Consider the following 17,616-nt stretch of genomic DNA (forward strand, 5'->3'; position numbering starts at 1 on the left):
AGAGGAGGGGGGGCACTGAGAGCGGGGGGGGGGGGAACTGCAGCAGGGAGGATTTGGTCAGGTGTTATTTCTACCTTTCAATTCAAAAAGTAGGGGATTGGCCATTCTTATCCGGAAGAATCTACCGTTCCAAATGTTAAGCCAGATAAAAGATGAGTCCGGACAGTTTATAATACTTAAAGCTCTAATATATGGAGAGGAGTATGGCATTTTGAAGATTATATTGCCCCCGGCACATCCTTTTAAATTCGTAACAGATGCGCTCTCAAGGTTGATGGCCCTTGGGGTGCGTCACACAATTATAGGGGGAGATTTTAATTGTATTACCGATCCCGAGGTGGACAGGATGCCTAGGATCTCTGTGGGTATATCTCTGCGATCTAGGCAGTTGGCTGATCTGAATAGGGAGTTGGGACTGGTAGATGTGTGGAGGTGTCTTCACCCTGAGGGTAGAGATTTTACTATTTATTCTAACCTGCACAAATGCCATACCAGAATTGATTTATTTTTGTCGCCTCGACCTTTCTGAATTTGATATTGTCCTGTAAAATAGGAAATGTAGTTATTTCCGACCACGCAGCAGTGTACATGGAGGTCAAGACTAGTGGTCATAAGATGGGCTCCCGACATTGGCGTATGGACCCTTTCCTATTGAAGGATAGTAAGTTGATAGAATACTTCTCGCAGGAGTTTAAAGCTTTCTGGGACATTAACTCAGGTAGAGCCAGTAACCCATCGGTGATGTGGGGGGACTGCTAAGGCATTTGAGCGCGGCTTGATTATCTCATATTCTGCGACCCGGAAACGACTAAAGGGAGAACAACAGCGTCAGCTTGAGGCTTGCCTGAAGGCAACTGAGTCAGCGCACGTTGTAGGCCGTCCATTGCTAAATTATAGCGGATTACAGCCCTCAGGGCTACTTTGAATGCCGCCATTACTCAAACAGCAAAGAGGGAGATACTGTTTGTGAAGCAGAGCTTTTTTGAGCATGCGATAAGCTGGGCAGGTATCTAGAATACCTTGCCAGAAAGTAAAAGGCTCCCCAATCCATTAGAGAAGCTGCAGTTACTTTGACTTTGTGATTCTAAAAAGATCAATGCAGCTTTTATAAAGTTCTATTTTGAGCTGTATCAGTCAGAGGGCTGTGAGGATAGAATGAGGAAGATGGAATCGTTTTTTAAGAATCTGAACCTCCCAGGCATAACCTCGGAGCAGGTATCTTTCTTGAATGCCGACCTGACAACTCAGGAAGTACAGGAGGCGGTGAGGCAGCTCCAGAGCGACAAAGCACCCGGGCCAGATGGATTTCAGGTTGAATTCTATAAAAAGTTTAAAGACAAATTGGCCGGACCACTTCTAGACATGTATAACTACTCATATAGTCAGGTTAGTGTCCTGCCCTCTCTGAGAGAAGCAAATATCTCTCTCATCCTTAAGAAAGGAAAAGCCCCAGGTGACTGTATTTCGTCCAGGCCTATATCCTTATTGAATGTGGACTTTAAAATCCTTTCAAAAATGCTGGCGTTAAGACTGGAGAGAACTTTACCATGTATTATAAAAGAGGATCTGACGGGGTTTATGAAGGGTCGCAGATCTACTTATAATATCAGGAGAGTGTTAAATATGGTACAAGTCTGCCAGCAAAGAACAATACGTCTCCCTAAATGCAGAGAAAGCATTCGACTTTTTTATACTATGGAGCGGTTTGGCATTGAAGATGGTTTTACCAAATGGGTCACAGTGTTGTATAACTACCCGAAAGCTGCAGTGATTACCAGCGGCATAAGATCGGATAGTTTTAGTGTTGGCAGAAGTTGTCATCAAGGATGCCCTCTCTCACCACTACTATTTACAGTAGTAGTAACTGCTGGCGGGAGCTATCTGAACTGACCCCAATGTAACAACCCCGGAGGTAGGATCAGGCAAGCATAATATTACGCTTTAAGTGGATAACATTCTTCTTTTCTTAAATGATCCATTGACATCTGTAGCCTACTTAATTTATTTGGTATGTTTTCAGGGTACAAAATTAATTTTATGAAATCAGAAACTATGTCGTTAGGAGGTCTTACCAGCATATTCAACTTTGCGGATGGATCCCGCTTCCTCTTTCAGTGGTCACTGGGAGGTTTTCTCTATTTAGGTATTTTTATTACCCCGGTATTTGGTCAGTTATATAAAGCTAATTATACACATTTATTAGAGAAAATAAGGCAGGACCGCCAACGTTGAGAAGATCTCCTGATATCCTGGTTAGGAAGAATAGCTTTGGTCAAGATGAATATTCTCCCTCACCTATTATACCCCACAAGAATGCTTCCTTTGATGTTGCCGAGACAGGCACTGCGTAAGCTCTATGGTTGGCTTGGTTCTTTTGTTTGGAATCATAGATTAGATAAGTTGCAACTCACACAAGTAAGGGGAGGTCTAGATTTCCCAGATTTTAGGAAGTACCAACTGAGTTCCCTGCTATCATATGTGACTGATTGGGTTTCTTGTGATCCACAATCAATTTGGCTAGATATCATGGATAAGATGAGAATTGTCACGGATCATTGAAAAAACCGGATTGTCCTAAACACAAAGCCTGGAGGATGATACGACAGTAATTTACAAAAAACCTCCCCCTTTACTTCTATGGTGGGAATGTTGAGATTTCAGCCAGGCTTGAGAGACGCTGGATTTAAAACTTGGGCATCCAGAGGAATCTCCTGCTTGGGAGATCTGTTCGATGGGGAGGTCATGATGTCCTTTGAACAGTTGCATCAGAAGTTCGGGTTGCCTAGCAAGGATCGCTTTTGATATTTTCAAGTACAAGACATCATACAAAAAAAAGACCACATCGATGACTTACAAATCAAAAATGGAAAGGAGAGTGCTTCGACCGATGGGTGCACCCTCAGTCAGTACACTCTATCACTGGCTAGGTAATAAGGTATCAAAGGACATGGAATGGCTATATAAAACTTGGACTCGAGTTAGCGATGGAAATCTCCTTAGAGATGTGGGAAGATGTCTGGAAAAATACCAGGAAGATCTCTATCTGTAATAGGACTCAAGCTATTCAATTGAAGATACTTCACAGGGCTCATATAGCACCAGGCTTGCAAAGTTTAAGGCCAATTGTCCCCAATGTGCCCTAAATGTAAAATAGAAGTTGGTACTCCCACTCATTGTTTGTGGACATGCTATAAGATTTGTAAATACTGGGACAATGTAGCAAATACCTTGGCAAAAATTTTGGGAATGGAGATTGGGTTGGACCCGGTGTCTCTCCTTTTGGGCTTTCCAAATCTTCCTTCTCTAGATGCATATGGGAAGAAACTGTTAACTATCCTCTCCTTTTGTGCAAGGAAAACATTTTAGCAAGTACTCCAGGACTTTCGAATTGGCATAGGATAGTTATGGAACTTATTCCCTTAGACTTCCTTAGGAATATGGTGCACCAAAAAACGGAATTGTTCTATAGAACATGGCGGCCTTTCTTGAACTACACTGATGCAGATGTATCGGCCATACTGTCTAGGGCCTTTGTTTAGCCGTGAGCATGATGTTTGTCGGTTCAGGGGCCCCTGGGAGGAAGAATCCCGTATAAATACAAGTCTTGTTATGACTTGATATCATTTTATTTTGAATGCTTATTTATTTGTTTAGGTATTTATTTACCCTTTCCTATTTTTGTTTTTTTTGTTGTTAGTTATGTACAATACTTTAATCTTTTTTATATATAGAATCTTCTTTCTTATATCTTTCCTTGTGTTTTGGTAGTCTGTATAGTAGATTAGTAGTTAGTTTGTTGTGGTTCTGTTCGCCGAGCTGGAAATTTTTGTTGCAAACGTTTCGTCCCCTGTCTAGGTGACATCCTCAGTGCTTGGGAGCCTCCTGTGAAGCGCTTCTGTGGTGTTTCCTCCGGCATTTATAGTGGCCTGTCCCTGCCGCTTCCGGTTGTCAGTTTCAGCTGTCCGCTGTAGTGGCCGGTATATTGGGTCCAGGTCGATGTATCATCCACAAACTCCATCAACAAACACTTCGACCTGGACCCAATATACCGGCCACTACAGCGGACAGCTGAAACTGACAACCGGAAGCGGCAGGGATAGGCCACTATAAATGCCGGAGGAAACACCACAGAAGCGCTTCACAGGAGGCTCCCAAGCACTGAGGATGTCACCTAGACAGGGGACGAAATGTTTGCAACAAAAATTTCCAGCTCGGCGAACAGAACCACAACAACGAGCACTCGAGCTACAAATCTTCACCCAAACTTAGTAGTTCGTTTTCTTAATTTATATTGATACTATTATTATATTGTAAAATGGTTACACTATTTTGTATCAGTTTTATAATTTTGTTTAAAAAAACCCCAAAAACCTTTATCTTTCAATAAAAAAGACAGGGTCTTACAGGAGATGTGTCAGAGAGAGATGGTAGAGAAATTCAGCATGGAACACCCTCTTCCATGCAGCTATTTCTTTGACCAGCAGCCTCAAAACTGACTGACTGCTTTGAACAGCCAGACTGCTAAAACCCAAACCAAACCAGAGATAAACTAAGTTGGCAGAACTGGCCACTCCCCTTTCATTGTACAAGTTGTTTTTAACTTAAAAGCTTCCTCAATTAGATCAACCCATACATTTTGGAATCTGTGTCTATACAACCTCCTGAACTGAAAAAGCCACAAACAACATAACCTTGTTAAAGGAGCAGCATCGTCACACCAGCCTCTGGAGTGATGGAGAGATATTCAACACACCCCTATGACAATGCAGGCAGTTAGGTTTTTTTAAGTCAATCACGGAATGTGGGCATGTTGGCTGGACCAGCATTTATTGCCCATTCCTAGTTGCCCTTGAGAAGGTGATAGTGAGCTGCCTTCTTGATCGACTGCAGTCGTTTTGCTGTAGGTTTACCCACAATGTCCTTGGGGATGGAATTCTAGGATTTTGACCCACCAACAGTGAAGGAACTTTCAGAAGATTTTCAAGTCAAGATTGTGAGTGACTTGGAGAGAACGTGAAGGTGGTAGTGTTCCTATGTATCTGCTACTAATGTCTTTCTAGATGGAAGTGGTCGTAGGTTTGTAAGGTGCTGTCTAAGGATCTTTGGAGAATTTCTGCAGTGCATCTTGTAGATAGTACACAGGTCAGGCTTGCTACTTTTTGGAGCAACAGCCTCACCACTGCTACTGGGTGTTGGAGGGAGCTGATGTTTGTCGATGTAGTGCCAATCCAGCAGGCTGCTTTATCCTAGATGCTGTCAAGCTTTGAGAGTGTTGTTGGAGCTGTGCCCATCCAAGCAATGGAGAGTATTCCATCATATTCCTGAGTTGTGCTTTGTAGATGGTGGGCAGGCTTTGGGGAATCAAGAGCTGAGTTACTCATTGCAGTAATCCTAGCCTCTGAGCTTCTGGTTAATAATATCCCAAGGGTATTGATAGTAGAGGGGTACAACAATTGAACGACAAAGGATGGTGGGTTCGATTTGTCACTTATTGGAGACGTTCATTGCTTGGCATTTGTGTGTGTGAATGTTACTTGTTGCTTGTCAATGCAAGCCTAAATATGGTCTATTGTTGCATTTGAACATGGACTGACTCAGTATCTAAGGAGTCGGAAATGGGGCTAAGCATTGTGCAATCATCAGTGAATATTCCCACTTCTGTCTTTAAGATGGAGGGAAGATCATTGATGAAGCAGCTGAAGATGGTTGGCCTCGGACACTCCCCTGAGGAACTTCTGCAGAGATGTCCTGGAGCTGAGATAACTGACCTCTAACAATACAGCCATCTTCCTAGGTGCTAAGTATGACTCCAAGCAACACAATGTTTGCCCCCAATACCCATTGATTCCAGTTTTGCTAGGGCACCTTGTTGCCACACTTGATTGAATGCGGCCTTCATGTCAAGGGCTATAATTCTCACCTCATCTCTGGAATTCAAATCTTTTGTCCATTTTTGAACCTAGACTGTAATGAGGTCAGGAGCTGAGTGGCCCTAGTGGAACCCAAATTGGGCGTCACTGAACAGGTTGTTGCTAAGTAGCTTCTTGATGACATATTCTATCACTTCACTGATGATCAAGAATAGACTGATAGAGCAATAATTGTCTGGGTTGGATTGTCTTTTTTATCCACAGGACATATTGGAGCAACTTTCTACATTGTATTGTAGATGCCAGTTTTATAGCTTTACTGGAACAGGAGCGGCAAGTTCTGCGACTGGACATATCCAGGGATGGTAAGGTATTAGTCAGTGAGTATAACTGTGTCAAGCTGTTTCTTGACTAGTCTGTGAGACAGCTCTCCCAATTTTGACATTAGCCCCCAGATGTTAGTAAGAAGGACCTTGCAGGGTCATCAGGGCGTTTCAGCCATTCTTTCCAGATGGTCTGGTTTCATTTGTTTGTTGAGAATTTGTAGCAATTGGTACAACTGAGTAGCTTGCGAGGCCATTCAGAGGGCAGTTGAGAGTCAACCACATTGTGTGGGGTTGGAGTCACATGTAGGCCAGACCAGGCAAGAATGGCAGATATCCTTCCCTGAAGGACATTGGTGAAACAGATGGGTTTTTTCTGACAAATGACAACAGCTTCATGGTCATTAGTAGATTCTTAATTCCAGATTTTCTTTATTAAGTCCAAATTCCACCATCTGCCATGGTAGGATTTGAACCCGGGTCCTCAGAACATTAGTTGAGTCTCTGGATTAATAGCCTAATAATAATACCACGTGACCATCTACAACTAACATTAAATACAGATAGTGGGGTATGGGGAAAAGAAAGGATGATTTGAGATGTTATTGGTTCAGAAAGGTTTGCCTCAGGCAGCACAGTGGTTCAGTGAGTAGCATTGCTGCCTCACAGTGCCAGGGACCCAGGTTCGATTCCAATCTCAGGTGTCCAGCCCAGTCATACAGATGTACAGACGGAAACAAACCCTTCGGTCCAACTCATCCATGCCGACCAGATGTCCCAGCTGCCAGCACCTAGCCCATATCCCTCCAAAGACTTCCTATTCATTTACCCATCCAGATACCTTTAAATGTTGCAATTGTACCAGCCTCCATTAATTCCTCTGGCAGCTCATTCCATACACAACGCACTTAGAGTGAAAAAGTTGCCCCTTAGGTCTCTTCTATATCTTTCCTCTCTCACCCTAAGTCTATGCCTTCTAGTTCTGGACTCCACCACCCCAGGGAAGCAACTTTGTCTATTTATCATATCCATGCCACTCATGAATTTATAAACCTCTATAAGGTCACCCCTCAGCCTCCGACGCTCCAGGGAAAACAGCCCCAGCCGATTCAACCTCTCCCTATAGCTCAAATCCTCCAACCCTGGCAACATCCTTGTAAATCAACTCCATCTGCCACTTCTCAGCCCAATTTTCCATCTGATCAAGAACCCGTTGTAGTCTGAAGTAATCTTCTTCACTGTCCACTACACCTCCAATTTTGGTGTCATCTGCAAAATTTCTAACTGTACCTCTTATGCTCACATCCAAATCATTTATATAAATGATGAAAAGCAGTGGACCCAGCACCTATCCTTGTGGCACTCCACTGGTTACAGGTTTCCAGTTGACAAACAACCCTCCACCACCACCACCACCCTCTGTCTTGTACCTTCAAGCCATTTCTGTATCCAAATGGCTAGTTCTCCCTGTATTCAGTGAGATCTAACCTTGCTAACTAGTCTCCCATGGGGAACCTTGTCAAACGCCATATAGATCATGTCCACCGCTCTGCCCTCATCAATCCTCTTTGTTACTTCTTCAAAAAACTCAATCAAGTTTGTGAGACATGATTTCCCCAGCAGAAAGTGATGTTGACTATCTCTAATCAGTCCTTGCCTTTCCAAATACATGCACATCCTGTCCCTCAGGATTCCCTCCAATGACTTGCCCACCACCAACATCAGGCTCATTGGTCTATAGTTCCCTGGCTTACCACCCTTCTTAAACAGTGGCACCACATTAGCCAACCTTCAGTCTTCTGGCACCTCACCTGTAACTATCAATGATACAAATATCACAGCACGCAGCCCAACAATCACTTCCCTAGTTTCCCACAGAGTTCTAGGGTACACCTGATCAGGTCCTGGGGTTTATCCACTTTAATGTGTTTCAAATCTGTGAGGAGTTTGCACATTCTCTCTGTCTATGTGTGGGTTTCCTGTGGCTGCTGTGGTTTCCACCCACATATACACAGGTTACATGGATTGACTATGCTAAATTGCACATAGTGTCCAGGGGTACGTAGGTTAGGTGGACAGGCCGTGGGAAATGCAGGATTACGGTAGAGTAGGGGGTGGATTTGGGTGGAATGCTCTTTGATGGGTTGGTGTGGATATGATGAGCCAAATGGCCTGCTTCTGTACTGTAGGGACTATATAATTTATAAATGGAACATCTGGACTCCTGGTTCCAGAGTTTGTTAGTTACTACTCCTTTGGGAATTTTGCAAAGTTAAAATATTCCAAAAAATGCTGAAAGAAAACTCAAAACATTTGATGTCAAAGTAGCAAAATACCCAGCAGAAAAATGCCAGCTCCAACAATGTTGGTTCTTCTTTAAGAATTGTTCAGTGGTGGACCAAATACAGTTTAATAATAAGCTTTCTATTGGTATATCAGGAATAAAAGAATGACTAGGGAAAGATTAGGGCCAAACAAGGATAGTAGTGGAAAGTTGTGCGTGGAGTCCAAGGAGATGGGGGAAGCACGAAATGAATATTTTTTGTCAGTATTCACACTGGAAAAAGATAATGTTGTCAAGGAGAATACTACACTAGATGGGATTAAGATTCACAAGGAGGAGGTCTTAGCAATTCTGGAAAGTGTGAAAATAGATGGGCCAGATGTGATGTATCCTAGGAGTCTCTGGAAAGCCCAGAAGGAGATTGCTGAGCCTTTGGCTTTGTATTTTATGTCGTCATTGTCTACAGGAATAGTGGCAGAAGACTGAAGGATAGCAAATGTTGTCCCCTTGTTCAAGAAGGGGAGTAGAGTCAATCCTGGTAATTATAGTGAGCCTTATTTCAGTTGTGGGTAAAGTGTTGGAAAAGGTTACAAGAGAGAGGATTTATAATCATCTAGAGAAGAATAAGTTGATTAGGGATAGTCAACACCAATTTGTGAAAGGTGGGTCGTGCCTCACAAACCTTATTGAGTTCTATGAGATGTTGACCAAAGAGATGCATGAGGGTAAAACGGTTGCTGTGGTTTATATGGATTTCAGTAAGGCATTTGATAAGATTCCCCATGGTAAGGGGGGAAAATATTGCACTAAAAGCTAAGGCATGGGATTGAGGGTGATTTCGCAGTTGGGATCAGAAATTAGTTATTTGAAAGAAGACAGAGGGTGGTGGTTGATGGAAAATGTTCATCCTGGAGTTACTAGAGTCATACTGGAAAGATCTGTTTTAGGTCCGCTGCTGTTTGTCATTTTTTATAAATGACCTACATGAGGGTGTAGAAGGATGGGTTAGTAAATTTGCAGATGACACTAAGGTTGGTGGAGTTGTGGATAATGCTGAAGGATGTTGTAGGTTACTGAGGGACATAGATAAGTTGCAGAGCTGGGCTGAAAGGTGGCAAATGGAGTTTAATGTGGAAAAGTGTGAGGTGATTCACTTTGGAAGGAGCAACAGAAATAGAGAGTACTGAGCTAATGGTAAGATTGTTGGTAGTGTAGATGAGCAGAGAGATCTCGGTGTCCATCCCTGTTGCCACCCAGATTGATAGGGTTGTAAAAAAGGCGTACTGTGTGTTAGCTTTAATTGGTAGAGGGTTTGAGTTTCAGAGCCGCAAGGTCATTCTGCAGCTGTACAAAGCTCTGGTGCAGCTGCACTTGGAGTATTGCGTGCAGTTCTGGTCACCGCATTAGAGGAAGGATGTGAAAGCGTACTGTGCAGAGGATATTTACCAGGATGTTGCCTGATATGGAAGGAAGGTCTTATGAAGAAAGGCTGAAGGACTTGAAACTGTATTTGTTAGAGAGAAGAAAGTTGAGAAGTAACTTAATTGAAACATAATAATCAGAGGGTTAGGTAGGGTGGACAGTGAGAGCCTTTTTCCTCGGATGGTGATGGCTAGCACAAGGGGACATAGCTTTAAATTGAGGGATGATAGATACAAGACAGATGTCAGAGGTAGTTTCTTTACTCTGAGAATAGTAGGGGTGTGGAACGCCCTGCCTGCAACAGTAGTAGACTTGCCAATTTTAAGGGCATTTAAATGGTCATTAGATAGACATATGGATGAAAATAGAATAGTGTAGGATAGATAGGCTTCACACGTCGGTGCAACATCGTGGACCCAAGGGCCTGTACTGTGCTGTAGTGTCCTATGTTCTATACGTCAGGTTATGATTAGATTACATTAGTGTGGAAACAGGCCCTTCGGCCCAACAAGTCCACACCGACCCGCCGAAGCGCAACCCACCCATACCCCTACATTTACTCCTTACCTAACACTATGGGCAATTTAGCATGGCCAGTTCACCTGACCTGCACATCTTTGGACTGTGGGAGGAAACCGGAGCAAACCCACGCAGACACGGGGAGAACGTGCAAACTCCACACAGTCAGTCGCCTGAGGCGGGAATTGAACCCGGGTCTCAGGTGCTGTGAGGCTGTGCCACCGTGCCGCCCACTAATGTGATCTAGTTATGTGACCTAGTTGAATGCTAAGATTGGACATTTATCACAACTGTTGATCATAGATGTAGTACTTTGTTTCCAATTAATGAGGCTTGCCTGCAGATAAACAACCCTGCACTCTGAAAAATTCAATCACTTGAATTTAAAACCTCCTATTGGCAAAATTTGGGGCTTGGAGCTCGCAGAACAGGATCATATGTGTACCCTACATGAAACTGGATTTGAACTCAGAGCTTTCGGCTTCAGAGCTGACAACATTAATTATTGAAGGAACAGAGTGCGGAGGAGATTCTCCAATCGTCAACGATCAGCTGGAACTTGTTTCCTACAGTGCATTAGACACATTGCTTGAGTCATAATGTTATTTTGATCATCACTAGGGAAAGACTTCCAGTGAATCGATAGACCTATCTTGGCTTGTCAGCTGTCACTCTGAGTTAGATCCACAACCTTTCTCAGAGAGCCTGTTTGCAGTAGGAATGATGTAGGTTACCAAGAAAACAGCAAATTAACATTGATCAAACTAGTTGGTACATGTGATATGTCAAGAAGCCACTAGTTATTGTTTTCAGGTGCTTTACATCATCTCTCAGCCTCACAGTGGAGCAGACAAGATATGGAAAGGGTTGTTCTGACAAGCCTTACCATTATAGACACTTTGTGTTGAGGTTGAGCAGTGGTACTCTAGCCCTGAAACTGTAAGACTGGATAACACTCTTCCTTTGGCCATGTTTTCAGCAACATACTGGTGACTACTCTATAGCATTGACTTTGGGCCCAGTAGTGAATGCTTACCTGACCTACATATGACTCCCATGGCAATGATGACTCTTAAATGCACTTGGCCTAGCCAGTGATGCCCTTGCGAATCAATATTTAAATAAAATGCTGCCAGCCAATATCCCTGTGCCTCAGTGAATATTGGCACCTTACTGCTGCCTGAGGCAGGTGCATCATTTAATTTTGACCCGGCTGTGTCATTGGTTTGTATGTCCCTATCCCCTACCCCATCCTTATGGTATAGAAACTGTTACTGCACATTTGCCAATGGCAGTTTTGAGCACCAGGTCATCTGCAGTGCCAGCACATGATCAAACTCCTTGGAGATCATTCAACCCTTAAGCCTGTTCTGCTGTTGTATTAGATATGGGTGATCTGAATCTTCCATCAATCTGCCCATTTCTTGCTGTCAAGTAGCTTCAGCATCCAGTTTTTTGGGGAGACAGATCGACTGTATTCACTACACACATTGCAGTCCCCTTTACATTGGTGAGACCACACGTAGAGCGGGTGACTGCTTCAGGGAACACCTCTGTTCTGTCTGCAGGAATTTCACTGACTTTCCAGTTGCTTTCCATTTCAATAAACCACCTGGAGAGAAATTGAGGACTACAGATGCTGGAAAGTCAAAAAGTGTGGCGCTGGAAAAGCACAGGAGGTCAGGCATCATCCAAGGAGCAAGAGAGTCGATGTTTTGGGCATAAGTCCCTCATCAGGAACCACTTTGCCTCCCATGCTGACATTTCTATCCTGGGCCTGCTATAGTGCTGCAATAAAACTCAATGCCATTTTCTGCTCAGACACTTTTTAGCTTCAGAGACTCAATATTGAGGTCACCAACTTCAGAACATATAATGCCTTCCATTCTGATTGAACCTCCCCCCCAAGCACCACCTGTCTTTTTGCTGTCAGCAAAGTGAACCTCTCCACACCTATCATTTACACCTATTTTGCATCTCAATAACTTTTTTGCCACCATTGTCTTTGATTCTTGGCACCATCACAATCTGTTCCACTTGCCCGCCATTTCATCTATAGTGTAAAACCAACATTTTCCAGCCACTTTCTTTCATAAGAAGTCGCATCAGATTCAAACCGTTAACTCTTGTTTCTTTCTCTAGAGGTGCTGCCAGACCTGCTGAGTTTCTACAGCACAATATTATTCTGGATTTCTATTTTCTTCATGTGAAGAAGTATTTCTTGATTTAATTCTTTAGTCAGTTCTAATTTAAAGGCTTTGTTCTTATGCTTTGGAAATAAGTTCTCCATGTGTACCCTGTCTACACTTCTATCAGATCATCCAGCAACTTCTAAACTTGAGGAGTCGCAAAGCCTGTTTAGATTAGATTACATTACAGTGTGGAAACAGGCCCTTCGGCCCAACAAGTCCACACCGACCCGCCGAAGCGAAACCCACCTATACCCCTACATTTAGCCCTTACCTAACACTACGGGCAATTTAGTATGGGCAATTCACCTGACCCTGCACATCTTTGGACTGTGGGAGGAAACCGGAGCACCCGGAGGAAACCCACGCAGACACGGGGAGAACGTGCAAACTCCACACAGACTGTCGCCTGAGGCGGGAAATGAACCCGGGTCTCTGGCGCTGTGAGGCAGCAGTGCTAACCACTGTGCCACCGTGCCGCCCATGGTTGGATAAGTTTATGAAACTTGTCCATGTGATTTAATCCCCCACTGCTCTGGTGTTTCAGTGCAGCACCCACCCTAACAACCTTGCCAGGTCCTCCATACTAATGAACTGGGGACTTGTGTCAAAATTGAGAGAGTTGTCTCACAAACTAGTCAAGCAAAAGCCTTAAATAATCATACTCATGAAATCATAGCTTACAATGTCTGTGGCACCACCATTACCATCCCTGAATATGTCCTGTCCTATCAATATACCGGTGTCCTCCCTAACCCTAATACTTTATCATGCAGTAGCATACAGTCAGGACAAAAGACCTAAATTCCAGAGGTGAGATGAGAGTGACAGCCTTTGACATCAAGACTGCATTTGACCAAGTGTGGCATCAAGGTGCCCAAGCAAAAACTGGAACCAATGGGAATCAGGGGAAACCTGGCACATCGGAAGAACGTTGTGGTTATTGGAGGCCAGTCATCTCAGCTTCAAGACATCTCTGCATGAGTTCCTCAGGATAGTGTCTTAATCTCAGCCGTCTTCAGCTGCTTCATCAATGATCTTCCCTCCATCTAAGGTCATAAGTGGGAATCTTTTCCAATATTTGCACAATGTTCAGCTCCATTCAAGACTCCTCAGATACTGAAGAAGCCCATGTTCAAATGCAACAAAATCTGGACAATATCCAGGCTTGGGCTGATAAGTGGCAAGTAACATTTGTGCCAACAAATGCTGTACAATGACCATCTCTACTATGGGACAATCTAATCACCACTCCTTGACATTCAATGGTGTCACTATCATTGAATCCCCCACTTGGAGGTTATCCTTGAGCAGAAACTCAATTGGGCTCACTCCATAAACACAGTGGCCACAAGTTGAATTCAGAAACTCAAGTGGACTTGTCATATAAATGTGGTGGCTACACAAGCAGGTCAGAGTCTAGGAATCCTGTGGCAAGTAACTCATCTTTTCACTCCCCAAAGCCTGTTCACCGTCTACAAGTCACATCAGGATGTGATTGAATTCTCTCTATTTGCCTGGATTGGTGTAGCTCCAAAAATGTTCAAGACGCTCGACAAAAAGCACAAGACAGGTGGTGCTGGAGGAGAGTTCAATCAGAATGGAGGGCATAGATGCTCTGAAGTGGTGACACGACAAAACTGCTCCTTGACTGTCCCCACATTCACAAGCATCCACTCCTTCCATCATTGCTGCTCAGTTGTAGCAGCAGTGTGTACTGTCTGCAAGCTGCACTACAGAAATTCACCCAAGATCTTTTGACAAATGTATGACCATTTTCAACAAGAAGGACAAGGGTTGCAGATACATAGGAACATCACCACTTGCAAGATCTTCCCCCCCCTCCAAGCACTTGCAATCCTGACTTGAAAATATATTGCCGCTCCTTCACTGTCACTGGGACAAAGTGCTGGAATTCTCTTGCTCACGGCATTTTGGGTCTACCTAAAGCAATGTGAACTGGAGCAGTTCACGAAGGCAGCTCACTTTCTCAAGGGCAATAAGAGATGGGCAACAAATAATGGCCAGGCAGCAACACCCACATCCAGAGTATGCATTTTTAAAAATCTGTAGAATTCAGCGTTTTTGTCCATGTTTGAATATAAGGTCAAGAGCTGAGTGGCCCTGTTGGAACCCAAACAGTGTCAGAACGTACAGAAATCTGACACTTATACGTCTAGCTGGCTTTATGTTGTAGTTTCTCCTCAGGTATTATCTCCATCTAGACACTTCACTTGATGTAGAATGCCCTTCTCCAATTTCAGATAACCTCCCTTCCCATCCCCCAATCCCTTCCCAGCTCCTCTCCCTCACTTCCACTCCTCCCTACCACCAACTGGATTCATTCCTCCCATGACCAATAAGGTCGTACCCTCTATGTGTCTTCACCAATCCCACTTCACCCCCTGCTCTGCCACCCCCTTTATCTGTAGCTCCCCCTCACACCCACCCCCAGTCCTGAAGAAGAGTTACACCCAAAGTGTCAACTTCTCCACCTCCTGATGTGCCTGGCTTGCTGTGTTCTTCCAGCTTCCTGCCTGTCTACTTTGGATTCCAGCATCTGCAGTTTTTTAGTGTCTGATAAAGTTCATTGTCAGGCAACTTGCCAGAGATACATGGCCTCACTCCAATAACTGTTCACTATTTACACTCCTCAATAATCTGTACCTCCTACAACTTTTCTCCAATAATTAGATTACTTACAGTGTGGAAACAGGCCCTTCAGCCCAACAAGTCCACATTGACCCTCCGAAGAGCAATACACCGAACCTGCACATTTTTGGGATGTGGGAGGAAACCGGAGCACCTGGAGGAAACCCACACAGACACGGGGAGAATGTGCAAACTCCACACAGACAGTTGCCTGAGGCAGGAATTGAACCCAGGTCTCTGGTGCTGTGGGGCAGCAGTGCTAACCACTGTGCCAACATGTTCCTCAATAATCTTAAACCCCAATTTCTGTTCTCTGTTAGTATTGCTCAGTTATCTCTAACTCCAAACAAGTGGCAGATGTAATTATATCCAAATCATTTATTGAAGGACATAGAAACACAATGACACTTTTATGACATTATTATTATATCACAGGTTCTGCTTATACCAGGTCAGGTTCCCAATAGAACACAGGATTCCAGTAAGACTGCGGCATGAAATTACCTTTCTTCAATTGATTTGCTGTGAAGTTTGTTTTACAGCACGTCCAAAGACTCTCACCTGACATGGTGGCATTAGGCTGAAAATGGATGACTAGTGGTGCAGCAAACAATGCCATTGAGATCATCTTCCTGAAAGTGGGGTATCACATGTCACATCAGAAAGACAGCACTGACATCTGAAGTAGGAACATTGTTGGATTCTATAAGCAAGGACAGTGTAACTGATCACCTCAAAAAGTTTGTTAATCAGGGAGAGTCAGCATAGATTCATAAAGGGTAGGTCATGCCTGACAAATCACCTCCAGTTTTTTGAAAAGGTGCCAAAGATGGTAGACAGAGTTAAGTCAATGCATGTTGTTTAAAGTCCGAGACAAGAAACTGTTAGCTTAGGTGGAAGCCCATAGAACTAATGACAAATCACTGACATAGTAAATTGATTGAGTGGCAGGAAACAGATGGTTAGAATAATGGGTAAGTACTCAAACTGGCAGAATGTGACTAGTGGTGTTCCATAGGGGCCTCAATTATTCACAATATTAATTAATAACTTGGATAATGGCATGTAAAGTCAAATGTCCAGATTTGTTGAGGACACAAAATTGGGCAGCCTAATAGACAGTGTTGATGACAGCATAATTGCAACAAGATATTGATTTATTAGGTGAATGGCAAAGCTGTTGCAGATGGATTTTAATATAAGCAAGCATTAGGTTATCCATTTTGGACTGAAAAAGGATGGATCAGGGTACTTTTAAAAGGCACAAAGTTAAATATAGTTGATGTCCAACGAAATTTGAGTTTCAGGTGCATAGCTTTTTAAAATGCCACAAACAGATGCAGAAAATAGTCAAGAAGGCTAATGGAATGCTGACCTTCATATCTAAGGGGTGGAGTATAAAGATACAGATGTCATGCTATAGTTATACAAAACCCAGGTTAGACCCCACTTCGAGTACTATTAGGAGCAGATCTGGGCACCATACCTTGGGGAGGATGATTTGACCCTGGAGGGAGTTCGACACAGGGATGATACCTCGACTTCAGGGGTTATATTATAAGGAAAAAATAGACCTTTATTATCTACAATTTAGAAGGTTAAGGGACAATCTAATCGAGGTCTTCAGGATATAAACAAAGAAAGACAGGTAGATAAAGATAAAACTATTTCCACTGGTTGAAGATTCTAGAACCAGGAGGCATAGTCTAAGAATTAGGGCCAAGCCATTCAGGAGAGATGTCAGAATAGACTGCTACATGCAAAGAGTAGTGGAAGTTTGGAATTCTCTCCCTCAAATGGTGGTCAATGCTAATTAACTGTCAAATTTTTTAATATGAGAGACACATTTTTTATTTAGCACTGAGATACAGGCCCATGGCAGACATATGCAGTTCAGTCACAGATCATCCACGGTCTCATTGAATAGCAGGGGAGGCACGAGGGACTGGGTGGCCTACTCCTACTCCTATGTTTCTAACTCTCTCTCAGAGTTGCTCCACTATGGCAGCCTTGACGTCTTGTGAAACTTGGAACTCAGCACTGACAGTGTTACTAGCTGAACCAGGGGAATCAAGAGCAGCTCATGGTCAGTGCTTTCTCAGAATGACCTCTTGTGTGACCATTCACATGGACATTTGAATGTGGTTATAGAGAAGGAGAGCCGACAGATATGGATTAGGACAGAAATGGAAGTGGTTGATGGGGAGAACCTGTTTATTGGCCAATGACCTCGTCTACTGTAGCTCTTAAGCGGAGGTATTTGGTTGGAGGATGGGACAGGACCACAGTAACCATGAGATAACCATTCAGCACCTCAGACCTGGCCTGCCCTTCCATTGGTTATGGGCTATTTATAA

Source organism: Chiloscyllium plagiosum, chromosome 25 (genome assembly GCF_004010195.1).
Source record: "Chiloscyllium plagiosum isolate BGI_BamShark_2017 chromosome 25, ASM401019v2, whole genome shotgun sequence".
Classification (NCBI taxonomy): domain Eukaryota; kingdom Metazoa; phylum Chordata; class Chondrichthyes; order Orectolobiformes; family Hemiscylliidae; genus Chiloscyllium; species Chiloscyllium plagiosum.